This window comes from Polyodon spathula, chromosome 49, assembly GCF_017654505.1.
Source record: "Polyodon spathula isolate WHYD16114869_AA chromosome 49, ASM1765450v1, whole genome shotgun sequence".
Classification (NCBI taxonomy): Eukaryota; Metazoa; Chordata; class Actinopteri; order Acipenseriformes; family Polyodontidae; genus Polyodon; species Polyodon spathula.
In genome coordinates, this window is record NC_054582.1 from 884,019 (window position 1) to 897,911 (window position 13,893).

The window sequence follows — 13,893 nt, forward strand, 5'->3', positions numbered from 1 at the left end:
TCTTGGACTTAGGGCTGATGGGCTGAAAACGCTCGGTCCACTGCCCTACTAGCTACCCTGCAGCCTACTTTTGCTTTGAAGACCTGGGAGTTGCCTGGCAGGGTTGCGGCTGAGAGAAATTGTGCAACAACATCGATCTAACAGGAGCAACAAGAGAAATGTTGTGGTGTCACATTGAATGAACGGTTGAAGCGGCAAAACGTGTTTCATTTTCTATTTAGAAAGTCACAGATAATGCGATAATATTCCTAAAATGGCTCACCAAGATTGCTGAATGTGTTTTATTCTTGGGGTTTATTTCATCGTGTAAGTCGCATCCCAGTATCATTAAGCGTGGTATGCGAGGAATGTTTGCTCAGTTATGTGGTAATTTGTTTGTTTAATGGGGCTAATATCTTACTGGCAGCTTTGGGGGGCAGAGAGGCGGGGTGGGGGTGGTCTTTATGTCTTGCAACCATTAAAAAAAAATTGTATTTATTACAAACCCTTGCTGTGCAGCGGATTAAATCTGATAATTAAATAAACAGCTTGGTTTTTTAGCAGTTTAAGAAAAGCGTCATATGGCCATAATAAGGTTATAGAATGCCTTTTGATGCGTTTTAAATACAAAATTAGAAGGTTTGGAAAACACAGAATCAGCCCCTTAGTGTATGTGCAGGACGTGGGTATTAATTCAGTGCTACGGAAATAGTCAGGCTTTTACAGTAAGAGAAAGATGTGCACAGGTGTGGCTTCAAAAGGCACCAACCGCACAGAGTGTTGTATATAATGTAGCTAAAGAGTATTTATACATCTCACCAATCAAGACACAGCTTTATTACCTCATGCGATCTCATCAAAACCAATAGACTTGCAACATGTTCTATAGCTTAGCATACTCACTACCTCTGAACAGCACCAACATGGTAGATTTCTTTCTTATCTTTTTGTTCTGCATCTTGTAATAAACTCGTTCCATTCCCCTTCGTGTAATCTAATGTATATTTTAATCGACGCAGCTTTTAAAAAAAAAAAAAAAAAAAAAAAACAAAGACAAAAAAACAGCAAAGAAAATCAGACTTGGTCATTGAGTTAACACACAAACAGTGAAACTGTTGTAAATACTGAAGAATATTTGGAATGTTGCTCATCTTGTTAATAATCCACGCAAAAACCAACCAAGAAATGAAATAACTGTAATGCATACAGGTTTCAGTATTCGGTACTGTATTTCAGACCCTGTGTGACGGGGGACACCCTTTCTTTCTCCTTTTTTTTGTATTGTATGCGATTCTGAAACTGATTTAAGTCATGAAAAGATACTTTGTGCCAGTGCTTCTGATGTATTCCAATGTTTCGTGTTATTTTCTAACCGGACTACAACCTGGGCTGAGGAGTCTTCCTTGTGGTAGTTAAATGTTGTTTCAAAACATGAATAAACTTTTTGCTTTCATGAACGAATGTGTCCCAATTTCATTCCTCTCGTATAACACCAAACTAATTTGTAGCATTTTTATTGCAAGTGTCAGTCGTGGTAGTGCTTGCACTGCTTGGGCTGCAGTGTTATTAAGCAGGGAATATTATCTAATACATCGCAGCTTAACAAGAAGGCTTCTGCAAACCAAGGCAGGCAGCAGCCAGATCTGTGTCAATGCGCACCAGAGGAATTGGGGGGGGGACGACTGGTAAACAGAGTGGTACAAATTACAAGCATCATTGATAATGAAATGAACAATTAGGCATAAAGGAAAAAAAAACAGTTTGTGTTTGGGAGAGTCTAGCCAACAACTGAGCTGTGCTTTATTCCTGGGGGGGGGGACACAGAGAATCGTTTCATACTGATTTAGTGTCCCAAACGGGTATTCCTCTCCTGTTTAAATGATTTTAAGAGAAGTCTGTATGGCTGCAGATCACCAGATTGATTTATATGCACGTATATCTATCTAGCTATCTATCTATCTATCTATCTATATATCTATCTATATATATATATATGTGTGTGTGTGTGTGTATATATATATATATATATATATATATATATATATATATATATATATATATATATATATATATATATATATATATATAATATGTATGTAGCTGCAGTGGAAATTATGGACCCCTGTAGTATTTGACTGATTTACTGCAGTACATTACCGCTATACCAAGGACCTGACACCTCCTTGCATGTAGCACTTCTCTTAATACAGCTATTTAGAAACAGCTGCAATTCTAGCAAATGCTTTGCCTCAATGTTTATTTAATTTTTTATATAGAAGGAAACTGTCAAATTGAAACAGAAACATGGCTTGAGCAGTCTGTATAACATTTCAGGAACCAGACACATTATGAAGCCTGTTTGCTATAATGTAAGGGATATTAACATGACGCCTGGATTTTTTATATATATATATATTGTAAGGTACCAGGGAGGGGGTTAAAATCCTTCCCTGCTAAAAACCTTGTGAGAATGCACATTTGGGTGTTATGGGGTTTAATTGTAATTGTTTTAATGATTTAGTTAATCCTCGGCCCCTGATCGTAATTATAAATTAGAGACAGGTGCAGGGTATTTGAGGAGATGCAGCCAGTCTGTTCCAGGCTGCTGTGTGTAGGGAGGCAGAAGGTGTGGTCTGCTTCCAAGCAGTCAAGGTAAAGTGCTGTGTTAAACCTTGTGAGTTGTGTTTGGGTTACAGGTAAACAGCTTAGCTGTCCTGGTTCAGTTAGGTTCCAGACGGTATAGTTAGTGCTCCAAGAAGGAGCTAGGTGTTTGTTTAATTTATTTGATTGGTGTTTATTAAAAGTGCGCGTCAGCACTTAAATCAATTCCATTTCTGTGTCCTGGGTCTACTTTGAAAGGGGCAACGAACGTGAAAAGTGCAAGGATCGTTTACAATATATATAATTTATTTATTTTTTAAATGACAAAAGCAATGGAAAGGTCAGCTGCATGTAATGGATTCTGTACCTAAAACAAGTGCCTCGGAGTGATCTGATTAAAATATAATCACGATGCATCACAGTCTTGAGAAATGTTTGCTGCTGAAATATTTAATAATAACAGTCTGTTGTCGCTGGTGCTTCCTCTGCCAGCAGCAGACAGGGATATTGTTATGAAGGGAAACTCAAAGTTTGTAAGAAGGAAAAACTGTATCTGTGTTGAATATGTTGCCAATGGAGGGCATGAGGCTTTCCGGCTGATCTCAGATTAAACTATTGTGTGCCATTACGCGTTTGCAGGCTTCAATTGTAAACTGATTTGATCAAACCAGTTTCATATTCTTTCAACAAAATGTACACAACCTTATCTTTTTTACCCCCCCCCCCCAAATTAACGCATTGAGGTGCAATCAATAATCCTGGGTTTTTAATGTGAATTCATAGTGTCATACTTAAGGGGGCTGTTAGTATTGTCTAACTAATTGGGGGCTGTTACGATCAGGATGGGTTCAGGTTTGCATACGTTGTAATGATACGATAACACTTAACTGATAGGCAAAAGCTTGCATGCACTGGACTGATCCAGAAACACAGTTATTGGAAGCATGTGGGCAGCATCAAGGATAGCGCCGGCTCGTTTCAATGGGCCGAGTCATGCTCATATAGTCTGCATGGCGATTCCGCCCTCTGTCTTTTTGTAACCCGCAGGCCTGCTTGTCTCACAGACTGTTGCCGTGGCGAGCTGGTCACCGGTTAGCTGTCTCTCTTCTTTGCAGCCTATGCATTGTGTGTCTTGAGATACAGACAGGGATGGAGCTGAAGTGAAGGGAGTCAATTACATTAGTGTTTGACATGCTATTTAATATCAGCACTGTGGGGACAGGAAGCCAGCTGCGACTCCAGTATGATAGAGAGAATGGTTTGGTGACACACTTAGTGAGCGAGAATGTACACATTGCATATTAACACATGAGAGCTTGACTATGCCTCAGTCACCACTGACTGAGATTATACAGGCTGTGTATCAAACACCCAGGCTTTGACAAGACCCGGATTAAACCACTTGAGATGAAAGATCGGTTTGTGATAGTTGCTGAATAGTTGCACACAGTTCTAAAACAGCTTGTACAGGTGGTCTAGTGCAGGGCTGTCCAGCGGATGACTCGTTGAGCTCCACAATACAGCTCTTCTGATTGAAGGGTGAAGGCTGGGCAATCTGTAGTTTGTAAAAGGAAGTCACTTAATATTGTATGTGCAATAAGTGTGTTTAAAGAATGCAGAAATACTGAAGCGGTCTGGTTAAACAGAATTTATTTATTTAAAAAAAAAAAAGAAAAAAAAAATATATATAACATTTTTAAATAACATACAAGCAATCTTATAATATAAACTTATTCTCAAATATGTAACTTTAACATTTGTACATGTATAAATCTAAACCCACACCCATGCCTTCAGTGATGATAATTACATAATAAGAATTAATAGATAATAAATGTTACAATATTTTTCAGGATGATAAAAAAAAGGTCAATATTTTTCCAGTCATCTGTAGTAAGCCGACATATATATATATATATATATATATATATATATATATATATATATATATATATATATATATATATATATATATATAATCTAGATCTAAAACTTGTAAATCATGTAAAAATGGGCCCTCCATTTTATCTGCCTGGTAGATTAAACAGCATTTTTAATTTTTTTTATTCATACAGCTCTTTTAACCAAAAAGGTTGGGCATCTCTGGTCTTGCGGATGTGTTTGAATGCGTTTTCGAACTGGGCCTACATTCTCTAAGACAGGCTTGCAAGTCCGTGTGTTTACAATAGAATGCGCCGGACGAGCGGCTCTCTGCCTCGGCTGGGACTCGGGGCTGCCTAATGAACACGCAGACGTCTCTCTTTTTGCTCACACTGCTGGTAGCCACGGGCAAGGACCTGTCACCCCGCTGATGAGCTTCAGAGGAGGGACATCAACAACCTCTCCAACTCCCTTCCCCGGCCCTATCCCACCGGGCATCGTTACAGAGCTTCTTTACAGCATTAGGCATGAGGGTGCTTTTCCTATCACCAGCATAATGTGGTCCTTTTCTTTTTTCAGCCTGCGTGAAAGGCATGTGAAGGCAGAATGGATGGATTCAGATTGGCTCCTTCAGGCACTGTTCCCAGGCCCGCACACAATGAGGTTTTCCACATGCAAGCACAATGGAGGAGTGTAGCCAGGAAGTATTCCAGTAGCTGTGAGTTGAGCAGAAGCAGACCCAGACTGGTGTTCATAGGATGTAGGGCTTCTTAAGTCAGTTTGCCCACCTAGCTCAAAGATTAGCCAATTAGCTACAAGATGATAACGTCAATTGAAGCAGGCAGATAATAAATATTTAAAAAAAAATTTTAAGACTCCAAGGTTAGGAAACAAGACATGGATTTTATGTTTTTTTTTTTTTTTTTTTAGAAGCTGTTTGAACGATCTACTGGGTTAACGGACGGTGGTATTTAGCTCCGCCGCTGTATAGGTCATTAAAATCGCCCCCGCTCACTCGCTTTCGGGAGAGGATTTAATTGAACCTGACTTTAAAGTTATTGTGAATGCAACCCGCTCAGCATAATTAACTTAAATGTCAGGCAGTTCTAATTCAAGTTATTCCATCTGCCTGTCGAGTGTGGACAGTGGGCACGGGTCGTTGGTTACCAATTTAAAGTAGAAATTGGCACCCATTCATTTTCATTAAGGATTTTTTTTTTTTTTTTTTAACTAATACTTTAGTAGTTCAGAATTCATGATCTGTATACGAATTCTGATATTCGGTTGCAATTGTTTTTCTTTCGTAGAGAAGCAAAGCGAAGATATTATTGCCTGTAATAATGGATCCCAGCTTGGATGTGTAGTGCAATACAATATAACAATGAGTGCAAATAAAACAAAAAACAATTCAAAACAATATTTGAAATCATTGGCCCGTGTAAGAAAAGGCTCCTTCGAATCACTGTTTGAACCAGTTTTAATCAGTGTTACAGGATAAGCAATAAAAAGGGCTCGATTCTTCTTTTATTAGTCTTTGAGAACATTTTCATCCTTTGCTAACTAAAGCTGCCAATTTGACCCAATCTGTTTAAGTCAGTGTAAAGGAATTGACTGTAAGACCTTTAAAAGAAGTGAAGGTGCATTTGCTGACAGAGGTGCCTATTAGAGCAGCCTATATCAGCTTCATTAAAGATAACATTCTCCTGGTAAAATTTAGCATGAAAAGCATGCATCATTAAATATGGAAATCCTGCATTTTATTAGCAATCGTCTGGATCTTGAACTGACGGCAATTAAATAAAAGAAAGATATCATTTATTAAGGCAGAGTTCATCTTCTATTAAATAGGAAATGTAATATTCTTACTGTTTTTGATTTATTGCTGGTGGTGCATTGCTCAAAGAGCCATGTTACATTTCAATAGAGAAATATTGTTTATGCATTAATATTTTAAACCATTCTTATTGCTCTGCGCGGCTCACGCGAAATGAAACTGTTATGATTTAAAACATAAATTAATAAACACTTCTGAACGTGCAAGAAGAAAGCCAAACCTATTTTTCATTAGGTGGCTTTATTATTGAATTTACTCTGTTATGTACTGTCTCTAGTTTTCACTTTGAGGTGTGTTTAAAAATAGGTTTCATTCACTGACAGCAATACTGTCATTTTAATCAACAAACCAAGTTACTTTCGACTTTGAACTGCAAATATAATGCAGAATCTGCAATCCTTTCCTGCAAGCTTCAAAATGTATTTTCTTTAATAATCATGTTCGTTATTTTAATACTAATTGCATCTCTCATTACTGTGTGTTTACATAGTCTTTACACTGTGTTACCAATACTTCTGCTAATAATAATAATAATAATTTATTTTTGTATTTAAATACATTTTATTACAAAAAAAAACATTGGTCCTTTGTACAAAAATAAAGCTAAACAACTAAGCATTCTCCTGTTTACATGGAGTTTAGCGGGTGAAACCTGCAGACCGTAATCCCTGGTATTGCCCATGTTTGCACTGCATGTCACTACAATCATGCAAACATTGATTTTTTTGTTATTTGTGTGCCGGAAGGAGGTATTCTTCCTTGCGTTCCCCTCGCGTTTGTCATATTGTATCCTCAATATATACGGAATGCATCGTCTATATTGCTTTGTTTGGAATACAAAAAAAACAAACAAAAAAGTAAAAACACAATGTATGAACTAATCCCTGTATATAATTGAAATGATCGCCCCTTGGGGAGGCCCCAGTGCTTTGAAGCTCCCCTACAAACACACTAGCGATGCAGCACCAGTGAACTTTCTTGAGCTGGCAAGCAGCACATACTGTACTGTGTGCTTACTGCACTGCTGTGTATTAAATCTATCAACTGTCAGCCCACATTTGACCCCATTAGTAACAAGCCCTCTTCAATTACAGATTGAGAGAAAGATTTGCTCGTTAGATGTTGCAGCATGCATAGATCAAACCCCGTTTCCTAAGAGCCAGGAGAGATGCTGTTAGTCTGGGAGGCTGGTTGGCTCTGTGAGGTCACACTTGGGAAGTTACAGCTCAGGGATCTCCCAAACAACAGTAACCGACGCTGCAGCCCCCAAAACATGACTGTGTATCACAGCTTTCATTCAGTAACCGACGCTGCAGCCCCCAAAACATGACTGCGTATCACAGCTTTCATTCCAGTTACAGGCTGATTCATTATCAAGCAAGAACGCCATTCAACAAATATACATAGACACTCATGTAAAAAAAAACAACCTGAATAAAACTGAAAGTACAGCTTGGATTACACATGTTCCTCTGGAAGGAAAGAACGATGAAAATGTAGAACACATGTCAGCACTAAGAGCCTGCATGCCTCCAGTTTCCTTAGATCTTCTCATGGACTGAAATCAAGATGCAGTAGGCCACTGTTGATCGGTATTGCTCATAATACCTGATACACAAGTCTTTTAAAAGATGCATTTGTCTGGAACGCATTACACCACATTGATAACTGGAATCTTGCAGTAGAAACAGCCTGGTTTCACCCCTTTGTGGTATATTGTGCATTTAAACATACTTGTCAGAAACTCTTATTTCAAAAGGCTTCAGGTCAAGCTCCAGATATTTTCTCTGGCTGTCGCTCTTGCATTGCCTTGGGACTTCCGCAGATGCTGGAGGAAAGTTCACCTCATGGCACATCAGTGACCCCTACTGGTGAAATGCAGAACTTCATGGGCGGATGAGGTCACTGACATGGCAGCGGGAAGGAAGGTTGCTCTTCAGTCCTCCTGATTGGTTTGCAGCAGTGAGACGACCCCCAAACCAGGTATTTCCAAGTGGGTAGAAAATTGGGGTAAATATTAATATAAAAGAAAAATTCAATGAAACTGAACATATATACAGTTTAATGCAATTCAATTATACACAGGAACAAGGAAGGATTTCAAAAAATGCAATAAGGGTTCTGCTTGGATCACACAACGAATTTGCAAGATTCCGAAAACAAAAGGAACCTCTAGGATCATGCAAGCTTTGTGCAAGACACTCATGATGTTCTTCCTTAGCCTGGCAGTGCTGTTGAACAGCTCTTGCTTTCAGCTTGCACTTGGTCCTGCTTGATCCCAGTGGGACCCTTGTGTTTGTAATGGCACGGGTCTGTGCGTCTTCATTAGGTTCAGGCAATAGCAGCTTAAAGGGGAGGACAGTGCCCAAAGCTGAGCCTGTTCAAGGCAGATCCAGAGCCACACCTTTAGCCCAGCTCAGGCCGAGTTTCTTCCTCCTCGCATTGTTCTCGTGGCAGCCCTGTGTGGGACTGTGACAGCAGACAGCTGTTCTCTTTACCTCATAGCAGAAGTGTGTCAGCAGGCGTGGGATGCCTCTGTACTGTTAAAATACTTTGACATCAAGTCTAAAGAAGCAACAGACCATCTCTCTCAATGTACAGATGGGGTATTATCCAGGGCTGGGTAGTGTCTTCTTGAATCTTGAGTAAGGCTTTCACATTGCTATAAGATAATATCATATATTATAGTAATATAATATAATACACTACACCTTCATTTTTTTTTCTCCTGCTGTGTTTTATTTCATATTTTATATTTTGTTTATTGCAATTGTATTTGGAATTTAATTCAAAGCATTTTTTTTTTCTCACATGAATTAAAATGATAACAGTAACACATGACATTGGGTCTCTAACTGCTGTTTGTTTACTAAGCAGTTACTTAGTAAATACATGTGTACTGGCACATAATTACAATGTTATTATGCATAGTTATAATGTACTTAATGTGTACATTCGTTTGCATGATAGAACCCTAACCCTTTGCTGATGCAATTGTATAATAGTATATGCCGTGCAAAAATATTTAAAGATTAAGTACATTGTAATTATGCATTATAACAGTACAATTCTGTGTAAGTGCACATGTATTTACAAAGTAACTACTATGTAAATTCACAGTAATTAGGGACACTTCATGTAAAGTGTTACCATGCTAGCAATGACAGGGACCTTACAAAAACACCAAGTGACAGCTACTGTCATTTATAGAAAGCTACAGAAAAGTACAGCAATTTAGCCCCAGTTCTTCAGCTCTGTAGACTATTATAAAAATGTGCAGACACTGATAGAAAGGGTTGTGATGCCAGTAAATCTCTGTGATGGTTTCTCTGTGGGTTTGGTGTTCGGTGGGTTCATGATTTGCATGTGTTTCGGATATGATGATGATGATGATGCAGGGGAGATTGTATATCCGTATCAAGCTGTCAGGAGTCTGACTGGGATCCATTTACACATGTATGCAAATCATTAAAGAAAACCACAACACTGTGTTGTGCTCAGGTTTAATGTACATTACTGTCTGAATTCGAATCCACTGTATATCATCGTATTGTATTAAAACCAGATGAACTTCAAGTGTACTTCATTATTTAATGACACTGCATAAACTGTTGTTGGTTGCATTTTTTTAAAGCGTTTATTTCATTGAATAAAAAAGTGTTTTTCTTTATTAAAAATAATAGCACAAGAAATATATGTTTTACTTTTTTATTGCAGTTTCTTTTTTTGTATATTCTTCAATTGAAGTTTTTTTTTTCTTGTTAGCTTCTAGACTTGACATCTAAGATTAAGGTCTGCTGTTTGCCTCTGGGCACTGAATAAAAACTTAAATGTCATTGGGTCCTTTTAGTTTTGCGAGACTTACACGTGAAGGTGGAGGGGATGAGAAACAAAGACGAAAGAAGAAGAAGAAGAAGTATTTTCCTTTCTAATGGAACCATATAATTGGTTCTCCAAGTGAAATCAAAGTCTGATACGGAACCTCCTCGTAGTGTGATTTATTATTTTGCAACGAGGAATTCATCTTCAGTGATGTTGACTGTGGCAATTCCTAATTGCGCTTTTAGGCTTCTGCGATGTCTTCTGACCTTTTCATCTGTACTTCTACTTTTTGTCCTTTTTGTTATTCTGTTACCTGCTCTCTCTCTCTCTCTCTCTCTCTCTCTCTCTCTCTCTCTCTCTCTCTCTCTCTCTCTCTCTCTCTCTCTCTCACAGTCTGATACACATATATCTATATATCTACATCTATCTATCTATCTATCTATATATACATATTGAATTAGCAGTTACATATCAGTACCAAATAATCACGACTGAGGGGATGTCTTAAGCCCTGCATGCATTTTAAACAATTTTGTAGCTGAATGCGATTTTCTTTTGTGCATCAATTGAGATGCTTCATCTCCTCTCCTGTACATTCCTGGCTCGACCTGCTTTTCCATCCGAGTGGAACGGAGCAGCGACGAGGTATGAGAACTGGCCCTGGGGTCACTCGAGGAGTAGGAGAGAGAGATGCGGACCTCAGACTCCTGGCCTGGATCGAGATTGAAACAGCCTGGCGATACGCTTTGAGATAAACTTGACACAAACCACCCCCCCCAAAAAAAAACACTGTTGTCTTTACAAATGCCTCTTAAAAAATTCAAACCCATTTCGCCGAGGGCTGGAAATGTAAAATGATAAACATACTTTAATAACAAACCATTAAAAGATATTGAAACATTTGTTAGCAGGTTCGTAAGCTACTTAAGAACAGTTAATAAATAAAGAATATAGGCACTAAAAATGCCTACATTTTTGTCATGCGTAATGTTATTCAGTAAACAGCGACACTCCTTTGGGTGCATGTGGAATATAGTCTATTAAAAGTTTGATAAAACATAGTAATGCTATATTGCCTCTTTAAGACAATTCCCAACACAAAACTAAAAGGAATAATAATAATAATAATAATAAAAAAGAATGAAGGTTTTATAGAAGTAAAAACAAGATATAAACAAAAACTCTCTTGTTTTTTTTTAAAAAGAAAGTTTGACAGCAATTGAGAAGAGTATTACGTTTCTATTTTTGTATTATTTTTAATTATAGACTGAGTGACTGCAGGCCGATAAGCAGCATGGTGTATTTTTAAATCTGCCCGAGTCTGTGAAGGGGAGGAGGGAGGGGGCAGTGCTGGTCTCCTGGGTGCGGCCTGCCTCTCGCCTGCTTCCTGGTTTTGTCTGGGAGCTCGGGTCTTGAAGGCTCCAGGATCAGCTTTCCTCTGTAGCCATTGTCACTCGGACGCACAGCTCTCATTTATCTTGCTAATGGCAGGCAGAAACAGCAACCGACTTCATTGTGATGTTTTCATAGTCACTGGCGTTCTCTCTTAAAATACTTCATTTTTGTATCCGGCTAGCATTAGCAAAAACATTTTTAAGACACGCTGCTGTGTTCCTTAACTCTTGATACACCAGGCTTAGATTAAGATGACAGTCATTCTGCAATATTATCTGCCCAAACCAATATTAAGCACCATTTCCAGTGCTCCGCTTATCGTTGTACTGCTGCGCTTTTGTATGCATTTTCAACGCTATAGAGCAGCTCTTTCCTATTCTCTCCTGTTCCAGCATGGGTTACTGAAGAGTCCCTATTACTCTTAGAGCTCCAGATAACACATGCTTCTGTGCCACCTGGCTGCAGTGAAGCAACAAGACAATTGAATGACATGGGATTACACCTCCCTCCTTGTGCTGAGACCAAGGGATACAAGCAGTGGTGTTCAAGTCACTGACTGTAACCAGGCCCAATGGCCCTGCAGTGCTGTGCGCTTATTGCAGTGTGCTGTCTATTGCCACTGGGACCCAGCACTGAATCCACCCCACAGATGATAACCATTAGGATCATTGCTTTTCAAAAGCATGTTCTGGCATTCCCCGATCCCCTTCTCAAGTGGGTGATATCTCATGGCAAGCATCCTTACAGGCGCTTCCTGACTTTGCCGGTCAGAGCTGGGTTTGTCAGGGTTGCCTGGTGTGGTGAAGAAGGGGTGGGAGAAGGAAAACTCCACCCCACTAGAGTGTGCCAATGCAAGGCCTCTATCATGCCTCAGGAGAGCTTGTCATTAGCCAGGGAGCGAAGTTCAATTTTACATCACTGTCACCCTGCAGACCTCAGCTGAGAGAGACACGGCCATGGGGAGAGGCAGGGAAATAGAGGCTGGCACCTAGCAAGCAAAATGAGCACAGGCGAGTTGTTATCCTGTTATAGCGTGCTTGCACAGGAGACATGGGAGACAGCGGAATCCTTTTACCCAACAACTTAGCCGTGTCTGCTGGTGACTTTAACAGCAGCGCAGACGAAGCTGTGGAGGACAGCAATACCAAGCAAGAAGGAATTTCCAGCTGGTTTTAAAATGTACTGGGCGTTGAAGTCCTGGAGCCTAGACATCAATGACTGGTGTAAGAGACATAGACCCTGTCTTTTATTGATCCATACTGTGCTGCACAAGCAAGCAGGATTGTAATGTTTCTAAATACTTGGTGCAATAAGAAGCAATTAAGTTTTCAGTGGTAATTTCACTTGGAAATGGCATGCTGTAAAGCCAGGTCAGTTTACAGCTAATGCTGTAGGTCGTGACTTTGGCAAATCATATTTGTAACTGATTCTCAATGCATTGTCTTTGGATCCAGATGCGCAGTCACTTTGCATGTAAATAGAAATGTAGTGATGACAGGGGCGGTGAAAGAGTTTTGTTAAAGCATTGATTAATATTTCATTCTGTATTGGATGTGAGCCCAGGGCCCTGCAGTGTTGCTAGTAGATATTTTTGCAGTGATTAGAAATGCACGCTGTGTCGGCAAACAGATACTGCAAAACTATTTTAATGTGATCCATGACATATGCATTCCGCTGTTATAAACATAAATCCAACCTTATTTATAACTATTTTAATCGCCAATGCTGTCTGTTTATTTTTTGTTAATGGGTAGTAAATATAGAGTATGTAGTCTTTATAAACTAATAAAAAAAAGGTCTGGCAAAAATGTCATCAAATATCAGATCCTGACTTGAGGATCATCAACTCCAAGCCAATCAATGTCATTGAAATTGGTTTAAAGATTTCAATGTTGTAAGAGCAGCCAATGAATGGAGGTTTAACATTATTATACTGTTTTTCAGGGGTTGCTGATTCTTGTACTCGTAATTGCCTTTAAGAAGTATTGATCAGCATGTATTAAATAAATAATATTAAATAAATTATTTCAAAACAAGACTGTGGAAGAAAATGTTTTCAAGTAGAATGTTAGATTGCTCTCCGCACTGTCTCTCTCTTTCTCTCTTTCTCTCTCCTCTCTCTCTCTCCCTCCTTCTCTCATTGGTTGTCTCCAGTGCTCCACATCCTCAGTCTCTCTCTCTCTCTCTCTCTCTCTCTCTCTCTCTCTCTCTCTCTCTCTCTCTCTCTCTCGTTTTGCAATGCTGAAGGCTGAATGATCTCCAAGGAGTTCATTTAAGGGTAAAAACATGAAGAATGGCACTAGTGGGGTAGGAGACACTGATTCTGTAATGTGAGTCATTTGTTTCGGTGAGCGCCCCTACCCTGAAAAAAGAAGGGTTAT

The 13,893-nt window shown here is 39.2% G+C and overlaps 1 protein-coding gene across 2 annotated transcripts in view; it reads left to right on the plus strand.

The window, feature by feature from the left end:
• pbx3b (pre-B-cell leukemia homeobox 3b) overlaps positions 1 to 1,436 on the plus strand; it is a 74,311-nt gene extending 72,875 nt beyond the window's left edge. For both annotated transcript variants that reach the window (XM_041238542.1, XM_041238543.1), the window contains one exon: positions 1 to 1,436. This exon is cut by the window's left edge and continues 404 nt beyond it. The gene's annotated coding sequence lies outside the window, so the exon portion shown is untranslated.
• Positions 1,437 to 13,893: the final 12,457 nt, after the last annotated feature.